Here is a 14,254-nt window from a genome sequence, read left to right on the forward strand (position 1 = left end):
GAACATCGGGCTTCACTGGGAGAAGATATGCTTAATTCTGAAGAGACTTGAGGCCCCAGGAAAGGGTGAGGTCTGGGGGTGGGGAGGAGCACCCTCTCAGAGGCAAGGGGTAGGAAGGATGGGCTAAGAAGCTGTGTGAGAGGGGACTGGGAAGGGAGACAACAGCTTGGAATGTAAATAAGTAAATTAGAAAATAAAAATCTTCAGAAAAAGATAAAAACATCAGGAGTGCTTCCTCTAATAACATAGAGAAGTAATTATTAATGTTAGTAGTGTTTTCAATTGTGTTTTAGCAGTGTACCACCTGTCTGAGCCCAGGGATAGGGGTCCTTCCTTATCTGTCTCAGTGGCACTATTAAGGACAGGCAAACCTGATCACTGATGGCACTTTTGTACAATGAGAAGGGTAAATTCTGACCTGTCGAAGGACTGGAATATGAGGCAGAAAAATAAACCCAGATAATTGTAGCAAAGTAGCAAAGTGTGTCCTGTTTGGTTTTTATTTTTGTTTCTGATTGTTGCAAACTATTAGATGTCAAAAATATGGAAGCAACTAAAAATAGTAAAAAACAGTACTTTCTCTGTCAGACAAACTAGTGCCAAGAATAAATTTTTGTAAGCTAAAGATTATTCCTATATGTATTTTATAAATATAAATACTATAATATATAAACATAATATTTATAGAGAGAGTGTGTAGGTATATTTAGATTTCATGGTCCAGGCAATAAAGTAAAAGGAACTAGAATTGTGGACTCAATAATTTCAGATAGTTTTAACTTCAGATTAGTTATATTTTTCTTTGTCTGGAATTTGATAGAAGATAAACTTTTAGAATAAAATGGCATCTTAAAGGGTTAAAATTGACTCCATATCCTTTTAACTAAAATGAAAATTGTGTTTATATGGTTACTGATTACTTCTGCATTTCAAACTATACATAGGAAACCAGCAACTATCTATACAGTAGATACATATGTCTACTCACTTATTGACCAATCATTTCTTTTCTAAAGGAAAAAACCCTATAATTACTCTCTACTTTAAAGATCAGCTTGGTTAGAAGATGAAGTCTCCTACAGCAGGCAGAACTGTATTGTAAAAGTTTAATTAAGCTTACAAGTGCCAAGAGATACAACTGAGTATTTCAAATAAGTAGATCATACTGAAAGCTTCAGGTGATAAACAGGTCACTAAATGTCTTTCACAGTGAAGTGAAGATATAAAATAAACCATCCCACTGCATCTTTAATTAGTACTTTACTTTAGGTTTTTTTTTCTTTTAAAAGACTTAATAAAGGGACATGTGTTTAATTTATTCTTGAGCCAGTTTACTGTGGTGAACTATAAAAATGTGTAAGGTCAGCCCATTTATCCTTTGAGTAGAGGAAGGCTACCCATTGGTGGGAGTTAATTTTATAGCCAGCCACTTTACTGGAGTGGAATTTTTGTGGTCATTTAAGTTTACTATCTTATCATCTGCAAATAGTGATATTTTGACATCTTCCTTTCCAATTTGTATCCTTCTGACCTCCTTTTGTTTTCTAATTGCTCTTTCTAGAACTTCAAGTACTCTATTGAATAGGTAGGAAGAGAGGGGGCAGCCTGGTCTAGTCCCTGATTGTAGTGGGATTGTTTCAAGTTTCTTTCCATTTATTTTGATGTTGGCTACTGGTTTGTTGTATATTTCTTTAACTTTGTTTAGATATGGGCCTTGAATTCCTGTTCTTTCCAAGACTTTTACCATGAAGGGGTGTTAAATTTTGTCAAACGCTTTTTCAGCATCTAATAAGATGATCCTTTTTTTTTCTTTGAGTTTGTTATGTCCTTGTTATCTTTATATCAGCCGTATCTATAGTATCTTTATAGCAGCCTTATTTATAATAGGCAGGAGCTGGAAACAACCCAGATGTCCCTCAATAGAGGATTGTGTACAGAAAATGTGGTACATTTACACAATGGAGTCAGCTATTAAAAGCAATCACTTCATGAAATTCACAGGCAAATGGATGGACTAGAAAATATCATCTTGAGTGAGGTAACCCCAAAGAACACACATGGTATGTACTCACTGATAAGTGGATGTTAGGATAAATGCACAGAACACCCAGGTTACAACTTACAGACCATATACAACCCAAGTAAAAGGAAGACCAAAGTTTGGATGCTTCAGTTCTACTTAGAAGGGGAAACAAAATAATCACAGGAGGTAAAGGGTGGGAGGGACTTTGGAGGAAATAAGGAGGGAGAGAAAAAAAAGGCTGGCAGGATCAGGTGTGGGAGGAGACAGGGAAGATGCATAAAGGGTCAGAAAATTGAAAAGAGGTGTGTAGCAGTTGGGGATGGGAAATGAATGTAGCCAACAGAAAGTGCCAAATGTGAGGAAAGCAAGAGGCTCCAAGGATCCAACGGGGATGACATTAGTTGAAATACCCAACAAAGAGAAGAGAGAACCTGTAGAGAACATGTGAAGAGGTTGGGCATGGCCCTTGGTTAAGGGTAGGGCCACCCACCCATCTCAAAAATTTTAACACAGAATTGGACAGAGTGGAGCAGAGGCTGAAGGAAAAGCCATCTAGACACTGCCCTACCTGGGGATCTAGCCCATATGCAGCCACCAAACCCAGTCACTATTATTGATGCCAAGAAGTTCTTGCTGACAGGAGCCTGATATACCTGTCTCTTGAGAGGTTCTGACAGAGCCTTACAGATACAGATATGGATGCTTGCAGTTAACCATCAGCTTGAGCATGGGGACCCCAATAGAGGAGTTAGAGAAAGGACTGAAGGAGCTGAAGGGGTAGGAACAACAGCAATATTAATCAGACCCGCCAGAGCGCCCAGTGACTAAACCACCAACTTAATAAATGCTCAACACCTTTAGTCATAAGGGAACTGCAAATCAAAACAACCCTGAGATTTCACCTCACACCAGTGAGAATGGCTAAGATCAAAAACTCAGGGGACAGCAAATGATGGCAAGGATGCGGAGAAAGAGGAACACTCCTCCATTGTTGGTGGGATTGCACACTGGTACAACCAGTCTGGAAATCAGTCTGGAGGTTCCTCAGAAAATTGGACATTGAACTGCCTGAGGATCCAGCTATACCTCTCTTGGGCATATACCCAAAAGATGCCGCAACATATAAAAAAGACACGTGCTCCACTATGTTCATCCCAGGCTTTATTTATAATAGCCAGAAGCTGGAAAGAACCCAGATGCCCTTCAACAGAGGAATGGATACAGAAAATGTGGTACATCTACACAATGGAATACTACTCAGCTATCAAAAACAATGACTTTATGAAATTCATAGGCAAATGGAGGGAACTGTAAAATATCATCCTGAGTGAGGTAAACCAATCACAGAAAAACACACATGGTATGCACTCATTGATAAGTGGCTATTAGCCCGAATGCTTGAATTACCCTAGATGCCTAGAACAAATGAAACTCAAGACGGATGATCAAAATGTGAATGCTTCACTCCTTCTTTAAAAGGGGAACAAGAATACCCTTGGTATGGAATAGAGAGGGAAAGATTAAAACAGACACAGAAGGAACACCCATTCAGAGCCTGCCCCACATGTGGCCCATACATATACAGCCATCCAATTAGACAAGATGGATGAAGCAAAGAAGTGTAGGCTGACAGGAGCCGGATGTAGATCGCTCCTGAGAGACACAGCCAGAATACAGCAAACACAGAGGCGAATGCCAGCAGCAAACCACTGAAGTGAGAATGGGACCCCCGTTGAAGGAATCAGAGAAAGAACTCGAAGAGCTTGAAGGAGCTTGAGACCCCTTATGAACAACAATGCCAAGCAACCAGAGCTTCCAGGGACTAAGCCACTACCGAAGGACTATACATGGACTGACCCTGGACTCTGACCTCATAGGTAGCAATGAATATTCTAGTAAGATCACCAGTGGAAGGGGAAGCCCTTGGTCCTGCTAAGACTGAACCCCCAGTGAACTTGATTGTTGGGGGGAGGGCGGCAATGCGGGGAGGATGGGGAGGGGAACACCCATGAAGAAGGGGAGAGGGAGGGACTAGGGGGATGTTTGCCCGGAAACCGGGAAAGGGAATAACACTCGAAATGTAAATAAAAAACACTCAAGTTAATAAAAAAAAAAAAAAAAAGAATACCCATGGAGGGACCCATGGCTCCAGCTGCATATGTAGCAGAAGATGGCTTTATCTGGGATCAGTGAGAGGAGAGGCCTTTGGTCATATGAAGGCTTGATGCTCCAGCATAGGGGAATGCTAGGGCAATGAGGCATGAGTGGGTAGGTGGATGCGGGAGCACCCTCACAGAAGCAGTGTACTTTATCATAGGAAAGACAACTACTACAAATGGTTTTTAATGAAAGGGTATTATATGAAGTTCCAGATAAACTGTTCAAAAGAAGGGTTATAAGACGTTCAATGAAATCAAGAAGGATACAAATCTTTGAATAAATGCCAATAAGGCACAAACAACTCAATGAAATAATGAAGTCAATGTGAATGTAGTGTGAAAGAGAGAAAGAGATATAAATAAAAATTTATACAAAAATAAAACAAATATCATAAACAAAATTTTTATAAGTAAAACAACAAATCTCAGAAATATCATGAGGACACTCTATGGGATCTTGAAGTCAAAGGTGGGAATTGGAGCACTAAGAGAAGTATAATGATAAATTGGAAAGAGAATAAGAACACAACATTCATGATCTATAGAACACTACGAAACACAAAATTTATGATTTGATTTTAGGTATAAATCAAGGCAAGTAATATCATGCTAAAGGTATTAAATATTTTTAATAAAAGAATCCCATAAGAAAATTCTTCACACATGAGGAAAGAAGTGCTCACTGAAGCAAAGGAGGACTTTAGACCATCATCAAACCGAATCTCAGAGAGATGGTTCAACTGGGAGAGAAGCCTGCTGTCAGTCCTTGGAAGTCACTCATATGGTAGGTGTCCTGATTGCCTCAAGTTATTCTCTGACCTCCAAATGCATACACCACACCACACACACACACACACACACACACACACACACACACACGCACACACACACACACACACACACACACGATGCCACATGAAAGTAGAAGCAAAACTATTTAAGAAAAGGTTACTGGGAGTGGTAAAGGATGAAAAAGCAAGGCTAGGGTGTAAGGAGAATATGATCATTACACAATATGTACTTCTATGAAACTATCCTTATATAATAGTAACATATAAATAAGTATGTACAATGAACTTTTAAAAGTTGTAATAGAAATAAACAAAGATACGTAATCAACATAAACTTTCTTGAACTTCCTTATCTTCCTTAAATCCAGATTTTAAATCCAGATATTCAGTATATCATCCATAAAATTTTTCAAAGTATTCCATGTAAGTGACTATCATATCATTTTTGTAAATACCATCACCGGCTCTGATATCATGTGTAGTTTACTTTACTTTGTGAAACTTAGTTTTAAATAGAACAATTATAAAGTCTTACAGCTCTGTATCAAACAGAATAATGTATGTAAAAAATTTAGTCTTGATATAAAACAAGCTCATGTAATTTTAATAATATAAATCATAACTAGTAGTTGGAGTGTTGTTTCTATTATGTCTTTATTTTCTTAAATAATATGAGGATAATAAAAGTTAAGTTGTTTATACTATTCCTAATGTGTTCAGGTTTTCAGCAGTAAGAGAAAAGAGATAACATCAAACAAATTATGTTCATGTTAGAAGCTTCCCCTTTTACTGAAAATACACCCATACACACACACACACACACACACGCACAACACACACACACAACACAACACACACACTCACACACACACACACACACACACACAACACACACACACACAACACACACACACACTCACACACACACACACACACACTCTCACACAAAATATCCTGATTATAGTTTTTCTTCTCTCTACTCCAAGTTTCTTCCCACCCTCCCTACCATCTGAGCCTCTTCCCTTTCTGCCTCTCATTAGAAATGAACAGGTTTCTAAGAGATAACAACAAAACAACAAAATAAAATAAGGTAAAACAAAACTCATCTCACTGAAGTTGCATATGGCAAACCAATATAAGAAAAAGAGCCTCTAAAAGAAGGTACAAAAAAAAATCAAAGATCCACTCGTTCACACACTAAATGTGCTACAGTTCTAAACAGAAGTCTCTGTAGTGGAAACTCAAGCAGCTGAGAAACGTTTATAGAAATGTTTAATTTGAAAATGCAAATCAACTTTACTTTGCAATTCCATCTTACATTTGTCAGAATGGCTAAGATGAATAGCAAAAGTGACTCCTCATGCTTTCAAGGATATGGAATGAGGGAACACTTGTCTTTTGCTAGTGGAAGTAAAAACATGTATATCCTCTATGGAAATCAATGTTGGTTCCTCAGAGAGATAGAAATAGACCTACCTCAAGATCCAGATATCACACTCTTGGGCATATATCCAAAGGATATTTCATCTTATCTCAAAAACATTTGATCAACTATATTCATTACTGCATTATTCATAATGGCTAGAAATTGAAAACAACTACAATATCCCTTAACAGAAGAGTGGAAATACAAAAATGTAGAATATTTACCCAGTTGAGTATTAGTCATCTATTTTTTAAAAATTGGTGTAAATCTGAAGGCAAATGGATGAAACATTAAAAACAAACAAACAAACAAACATCCAGAGCGAAGTGACCCAAACTCAGGATGATAAATAATGGTAATGGTATATATTATAGGTGAATACTCTCCAGTAGGCAAATGATATCTAATCTACAATCTGTAGACTGAGAGAAGTTAGGAGTAGATGAAGGGACGGGGCAGGAGGACACATGGCTCTCCCTGGGAAGGAAAAGTAGAATAAACATTACTGGTGGACTGTGGACAAAAAAAGATGAGAACATGAGTATCAGGTAGGGGAAGGGAAGGGCAGATGCAATTGAGGAAGAAAATGTGGCGAGTGACAGCTGGAATGGAATGGCATTTGAGGGGTCTTATGGAAATTTCCTAAAATATACAGAGGCAATCCTAGTAAAGCCTCCAAATAATGAGGAAAACAGAATCCCAAGTCCCTGTTCTTCTGCTGCATCATACTCCCATGAATTCTAAGCTCAAATCAATACAGACATTCATGTGATTATAGAGATTCCATTTGATAAATATTGATTTGCAATAATGAGTTACAATTTTGCTGTACCATTTGGAATTTCTTACTAAAACGAATCTTAATATTTTCATAATTTTTATATTCTGAGCAACATATGATACATACAAATAAAGGACAGACTACATATCAAACTGAAATTACTAATTTCATTTTCCATTGCAACTCATGACTATGCTTTTACCACTGATTTTATTAGGGTTGGTTGTGACATACCAAAGGACCCCAGGTAGAACTTGTGCAATAGAATTTCTTTTCTTTTAAAAAGATGAAACCCAAAAACATCTGTGAAGAATGTAGGTGCTATTCACTGCTTCCTATATTCTGCTATCCAGGCAGTCCTACCTTTACAAAAATTAATTTCAAATGTGTATTTAATAATTCTCCAAATAATTATCATTTATACAACAACATGCATGGCCTGCTTATACAACTTACTTCTAAGCCATAAAGAAATTTAAAAAAATTGTTTAATGGTCTGTCATTGATCTTTACGAACCTTTCATGGTAGTACTTTCAATGCTTTGAAACGCTTTTAATGTTTTCTGGGGAATAAATAAACAATGCCAGAAGATTTAATCAGAAGAGATATACATTTTTCTATATTAATTCTACATTCTCTAATAAAATGATATGAGCAAACAGATTGGATCTGAAAGCAGGATTCACTACTTTTCTGTTTCCAAGAAACCCATCCCACTATCAAAGATAGACACCACCTTAATTTTAAAAGGATGGAACATTGTATTATAAGTAAATGAAACTTTGGAACAAACTTGTATAGTGTGCTGGATAGTTACTATCAACTTGACACACTCTAAAGTCATCAGATGGAAGGGAACATAAATATAAAAAAAATCTCATAAGACTGGGCTATAGAGAAATTTTTAAATTAGTGATTGATGGGAAAGCGTCCAAATCATTGTTGACATTGCCATGCCTGGGCTGATGGTCCTGGCATTTATGAAAAAGCAGGACAAGGAAGCCTTGGGGTGTAATCCAGGAATCAACATCCTAATACATGTACGTTAGTCCTGCCTTCAGGTTCTTGTCCTGTTTGAGTTTCTGTCCTGACGTTTCCATGACTGAAGTGTAAGCCAAATAAAACATGTCTTCCCCTAACCGCTTTTTGGTCTTTGTGTTTCATGGCAGCAATAGAAATCCTAACTATAACACATAGTTATTCTAATATATGGCAAAGCATAATGCAACTATGTCAGAACTAAACTAGTCAGAAGAGACAAGGAAGCTAACTCATTAAAACGAAACCTCACCAAGAAGATATAAACCTAGATTCTATCAAAACATCACCTTTCATGGTCAGATCAGCTTCATCCCTGAGATGCAGGGATGGTGCAACGTACATAAATCAATAAGTGTTATTCATCACATTCAAAGACACAAATCATATGGTTATTTCATTAGTTGTAGAAAAGGTAGGTCTTCAACAAAAAAATCCATTATTCTCTACTGTTAAATGTCCTAGAGTGGCGGTGTTGAAAGGATCACATTTAAACATAATATAGCCTATATACATAGGTATATAGTTGGTATCATGCTAAATGGAGGAAAACTCAAAGCAGTTCCACTAGGATCAGTAAAACCTAAGAGTAGCCACTCTCTGCAGTCCTATTCATTACAGTACTTGAAGTATTGTTAGCGAGAACAATAGAATGAGAGTGGACTGCTACAGTGTTTCACATTCAGTAATTACCCAATACCTCCCTGATCCAAACTTAAACAATTTTGTCTGCATTCCTCTATTTGTTTTTCTTTCTTATCCTGTTTCCTGAATAGAGTTACCCCAAAACTTCACCAGCCACATTCTTTTCTTTCCTCTCCATTTTCAATTGTCTACCAGCTCTAAGTGCCTCTGCCTTCTAACCTGTGACTTTGTCAGATCCTTGATTTGTACTATTCTCACATAATTAGAGTTTTAACAGAACATCCTACTTCCAGTGTCAAAGTTTGTGACAAGTTCGCTACTTATCCCAACTGTTCCTATGGTTACTGATTTCACGTATGAATCCTGTCTTCAATTATAAATTATTTGGGCCTTTTCATAACTCTCCCTTGTGAATCCTGCTTTGACTTACTTGATTTTTGAATAATTGAGTGTAAGAATAGTTGTGTTAAGCCAGGAAAATAAATAAAAGCTTAGTCTTAGTCGTATTTAGTCTTCTATTGATGTGAATTGAAACCATGACTAACAGAACTTATGCAAGGTTATCATTCAATGGTCAGAGTCTATGACCATCAAAATAAGATCATGGCAGCAATTATGTGGGCATGATGTTGGAGCAGTAGCTCAGGGCTTATATCTTTGTTGGAGTCCAGCTCCCATGGGGTTCTGGGATACAGAATGGATGTGTGGAGTAAGTGAAAATGAGGAGTCTGACCACCGTTTGTCTTTCAAAGACATAACTCTGAAAAGCTCAAGCCATCTTTATTTGTACAAATTTCCAAGGCATTCAAGCATACACAGTTTCAATTAATTTTTTCTTTTATCATTTTTCCATAGATCATTAACATTTACCCATTTTCATTTCTTTTCATCTTTGTGTGAACAGTAGCTATAGTCTTATTCTTCATATAGTCTCAGAATGGCAATGATTAATGCCCAACTCTTAACTTTTGGCACCAAATTTCTATTTTTGTTGGCAGTTTTTACATCTACTTTTTGCCTCCAAGGAGAATGAAAGATTTAAATTCCTATGTTGATTTTCTGACATTATAGGGGCATCTAACCGTTTATGCCCTTTAGTCTTTCTTTATATGTCCTTTAAGTTCTTAATATCATCTTTTAAAAAACTATCTCCTAATATAGTTGTCACCTTTTCTAGAATAGTTAAAGCAAACATCATTAACATTAGTGAGTTTCTCCTGCTAATTCAGGATGACTGCAGAAGCAGCCAGGGAGAATCAGGAGATTGGTTTCTGTGCTTCAAAAAACTCCAGGTACATCATAAATTCAGCTGTAATTATGACTAACAAAGTGAAACTGAAATTACCATATCAGTAAACACAGTGAAGGCCACGAGGGCCTAAAGCACCTGAGCTCACTAGGATTGTAGTATCATTTCCACAAGTCCTTGCCAGGTAGACAGGGATCTCCAAGGGCCTTGCCAAGGGTTCCATTTGCAAAACACTCATGTTGCTTTCCTTAAGGTTTCAGCATTGCTTCTGCCACATATTGGTCAGCAAACACAAGGCAGAGGCAGAGGCAGAGGCAGAGGGCAGAGGCATTTGAATAGGAAGAGAAAGCAAGAGAGCAAAGAAAGGAGGGAAAGAAGAGGGCGAGGGTGGGGAAGGGACAGAGAACTAACTGGGAATGGAATGGGCTTTTGAAATCTCAAATCTGCCCTCCAGTGACACACCTTCTATAAGAAAGCCACATTTCCTAGTCCTCCTTAAAAATTCCCCCTTGTGGACCAAATATTCAAATATACCTTACGGGGTCATTTTCACCCAAACTACCACAAACTCCATGGAAATCCACAGAAGAGACTCACATATCAAATAGTTTGCTTACCCTCTAACCAACAAACCCCTTTATTTTCCTAGCTCCAGTAGAAATGTTAATTCCATCATTAAATAGCAATTACGTTTGCAGAAAAACACCTGCTTCAGATTATTTGCTTCTCCAGTTAAGTTCCAAAGAGGCATTTTCTGTAAACAGGTAAAGTAGCTGGGGAAAATGGTTATGTTTAAAGTTGGCTATAATTCCTGTCTCTGCTTTTCCTAATTTGAGTATATCTGTGAGGGAATGAAGAAAATGACATTTAATGGATTACAACCCAAGGACTATAAAGTCTGTTTCATGAGCTGTGCAGAGAGGGAGCATTCTCTGTTAGAGATATTTCTCTCTGGTAGCTCCAAGGTATTGCCCATTAAGGGCATCTCTCATTTGCACAGCAGAACACTTGGGTTGCTGAACCGATGTTGCCTGGTTTGGATAATTAACCTTTGTAAATGCAATTTGTAATCTCTAAGCAATACGGATGTCAAAAGGCAGAGCTTTAAGGAATATGCTCTCTAGCTAACTAGATTTCAAAGCAAAATAAAATTCTATCCCTAATATTTTTGTACTAAATATAAAATCACAGCAGATATAAAAATGCAGATTTCAGTTCATCTAAACCTATTCTTTGCAAAAATCTAGGTAAAACTGATTTTTGAAAGCAGCTTATTAAGCATTAGACAAATTCTAAACTGACTTAGACAAATTCAAAACATTTGAAAGGGTTATAGAGGGACAGACACTTCAAAACCAAGAGTTTAGATAATATCCAGGAAATGTGGTGGTCCTTTACAGACTCTACGATTTTGGAGGTATTTTTTAACATGCAATGATTTGAAAGAATAGTGAAAAAACATGAAAGAATGATTTGTGAGAAAATGTGTTTCTGTCTACTACCTCCAACATCACTCTGAATGTGCCCAATTTCATCTGATCTGAGCAGATAAGCAGGGTCTATTCTAGTTTCTATTTAGATTAGCATGTTCTGATAATTTAGCTGTGATTCAGCTTGATTTAACTATTCTTAAATGTATGTACTGTCAAAATCAAAATGTTATTTACAAAATCCAGGATCTTTGCTAAATGAATACATTTCAGCTTAACTTTCCACAGATATAAAAATATGGGTGATGGGTGTATAAATTTAATCTTTTCTAGAGAAACAAAAGAACAGGATGTTAAGTTCAAGCTGGGACACAGTGTGAACCACATGAACCCTAGGATACTCCTGGTATATAAACTTCTAGGATGCTAAGTCATGTGCTATAGTGCACTTGTAGATTTATCTACATCTATTGATGAATGATTTACAATAGCTGAGATGTGGAATTAGGCTAGATATTTATCAGCAGATAAGTAGATAAAGAAAATATGATACATACTATGATGCAAATTTATTCAGATGAAAATAAGAATGAAGCCATTCCATATACAGGAAAATGGATGGAACTGGAGAGCTCTAGGTAACCAAAATAAATCAGATTCACATGCATTCTTTCAGATATAGAAAGGAGACAAATTTATGTATGTGTATGCCTCCCAAATGTGTATTGGTAAACCTATAAATTAGTGTAGCTTTCACTCCTCCTCTGATAAGTTTCTTATGTGGTAGAAAGTTTTTAATCACAGAGACAACACAGCTACTTAAAGCAGAGACACTGGGGAATGCTGAATTAATTTACTGCCTAACTTGTGAGGCTCAAAGAATACGGGAGAAGAGGGAGTAGAGAGATTATAGGAACTAGGTTAGGGATTCAAGATAGTACATTCTGAGTACAACAGGGACATTGCATTCAAATTTACAATCACTCTGCTTAACTACAGTACTTGAAAACGATCAAGGTAGTTAACATTCATGAGGTTCCAGCCCTACTACTGGCTACACATGACTGCTGAGGAAGAGATAGTGTTTTCTTTAGAGGTATGGTCTCTGGTAGATTGCCTATACTTCAGTGGTTGAATGCATAGCCATTCATATATGGGCAGTTCTAGTTGGGCTTAATGGATTGTAATCAGGGAAAGGAGAGTATATGAAATTGGTAGGGGGATGTGGGTGTTCTAGGATAAGTTGGAGTAGTTAGGATGGCAGATACCTCCAAAATATTGTATTGTATTCATGTATTAGATTCTCAGAGTAGATAAGTATCTTTTATTGGTTTGATGACTATTTTTCCAGACACTCTGCTTTCAATTCCCAGCACTATATGGAAGAACACAACCATATATAGCTCCAGTCTTATCTGTTGCCCTTTCCTGGCCTTTGAGGATATTTCATGTATGTAGTGCATAGAAATACAGGCAGGCAAAACACCCATGGGAATAAAAATAAAGTAGATAAACAAACAAAACACATGGCATAAAATTAAAATAGACAAAAACAAAAGGAATAAAAGTAGTAATGCAATTTCAAGGAACATTAATAATGAGAAATTCAGGGCACACCTAAACATAAATGCTGCAGTAAGTGTAACTTAGCAGCTTTTGGAAATTAATAGGAGACACTGGTGGCAGAGACATTGTAGAGGGCCGCAATAACATCCGCCACCACTAGATGGCGCTGGCTTCCACTGCGCCCCACGTGGAAGGCCAGGATAGCCTCCACCATTACAAGATGGCACCAGCCTTCACCACGCCAGCCGACTCCCTTTCAGGAAGTTATCTGTGTGCGCATGTGCAAGAGTGCCTTCGTGCCAGGTCCTTGCCCACTCCGGGCGTGCCTTATGAGATTATGGGAAAGCAACCAATCAGGTGTGGATGCGCCACGCTAGGGTGTATATAAGCGCACCATGTTGGCGCGCCGAGGCTTCTCTTTAAGATTAAAATAAAAGTTTGCTTCAATCCTTCTTTAAAAGGGGAACAAGAATACCCTTGGCAGGGAATAGAGAGGCAAAGATTAAAACAGAGACTGAAGGAACACCCATTCAGAGCCTGCCCCACATGTGGCCCATACATATACAGCCACCCAATTAGACAAGATGGATGAAGCAAAGAAGTGCAGACCAACAGGAGCCGGATGTAGATCGCTCCTGAGAGACACAGCCAGAATACAGCAAATACAGAGGCGAATGCCAGCAGCAAACCACTGAACTGAGAATAGGACCCCCGTTGAAGGAATCAGAGAAAGAACTGGAAGAGCTTGAAGGGGCTCGAGACCCCATATGTACAACAATGCCAAGCAACCAGAGCTTCCAGGGACTAAGCCACTACCTAAAGACTATACATGGACTGACCCTGGACTCTGACCTCATAGGTAGCAATGAATATCCTAGTAAGAGCACCAGTGGAAGGGGAAGCCCTGGGTCCTGCTAAGACTGAACCCCCAGTGAACTAGACTGTTGGGGGGAGGGCGGCAATGGGGGGAGGGTGGGGAGGGGAACACCCATAAGGAAGGGGAGGGGGGAGGGGGTTGTTTGCCCGGAAACCGGGAAAGGGAATAACACTCGAAATGTATATAAGAAATACTCAAGTTAATAAAAAATAATAATAATAAAAGTTTGGTCACAGCAAGGATTTCTATGTACCCACGTGTTTCTTGC

The sequence above is a fragment of the Rattus norvegicus genome, chromosome 6 (assembly GCF_036323735.1).
Source record: "Rattus norvegicus strain BN/NHsdMcwi chromosome 6, GRCr8, whole genome shotgun sequence".
NCBI classification, from domain to species: domain Eukaryota; kingdom Metazoa; phylum Chordata; class Mammalia; order Rodentia; family Muridae; genus Rattus; species Rattus norvegicus.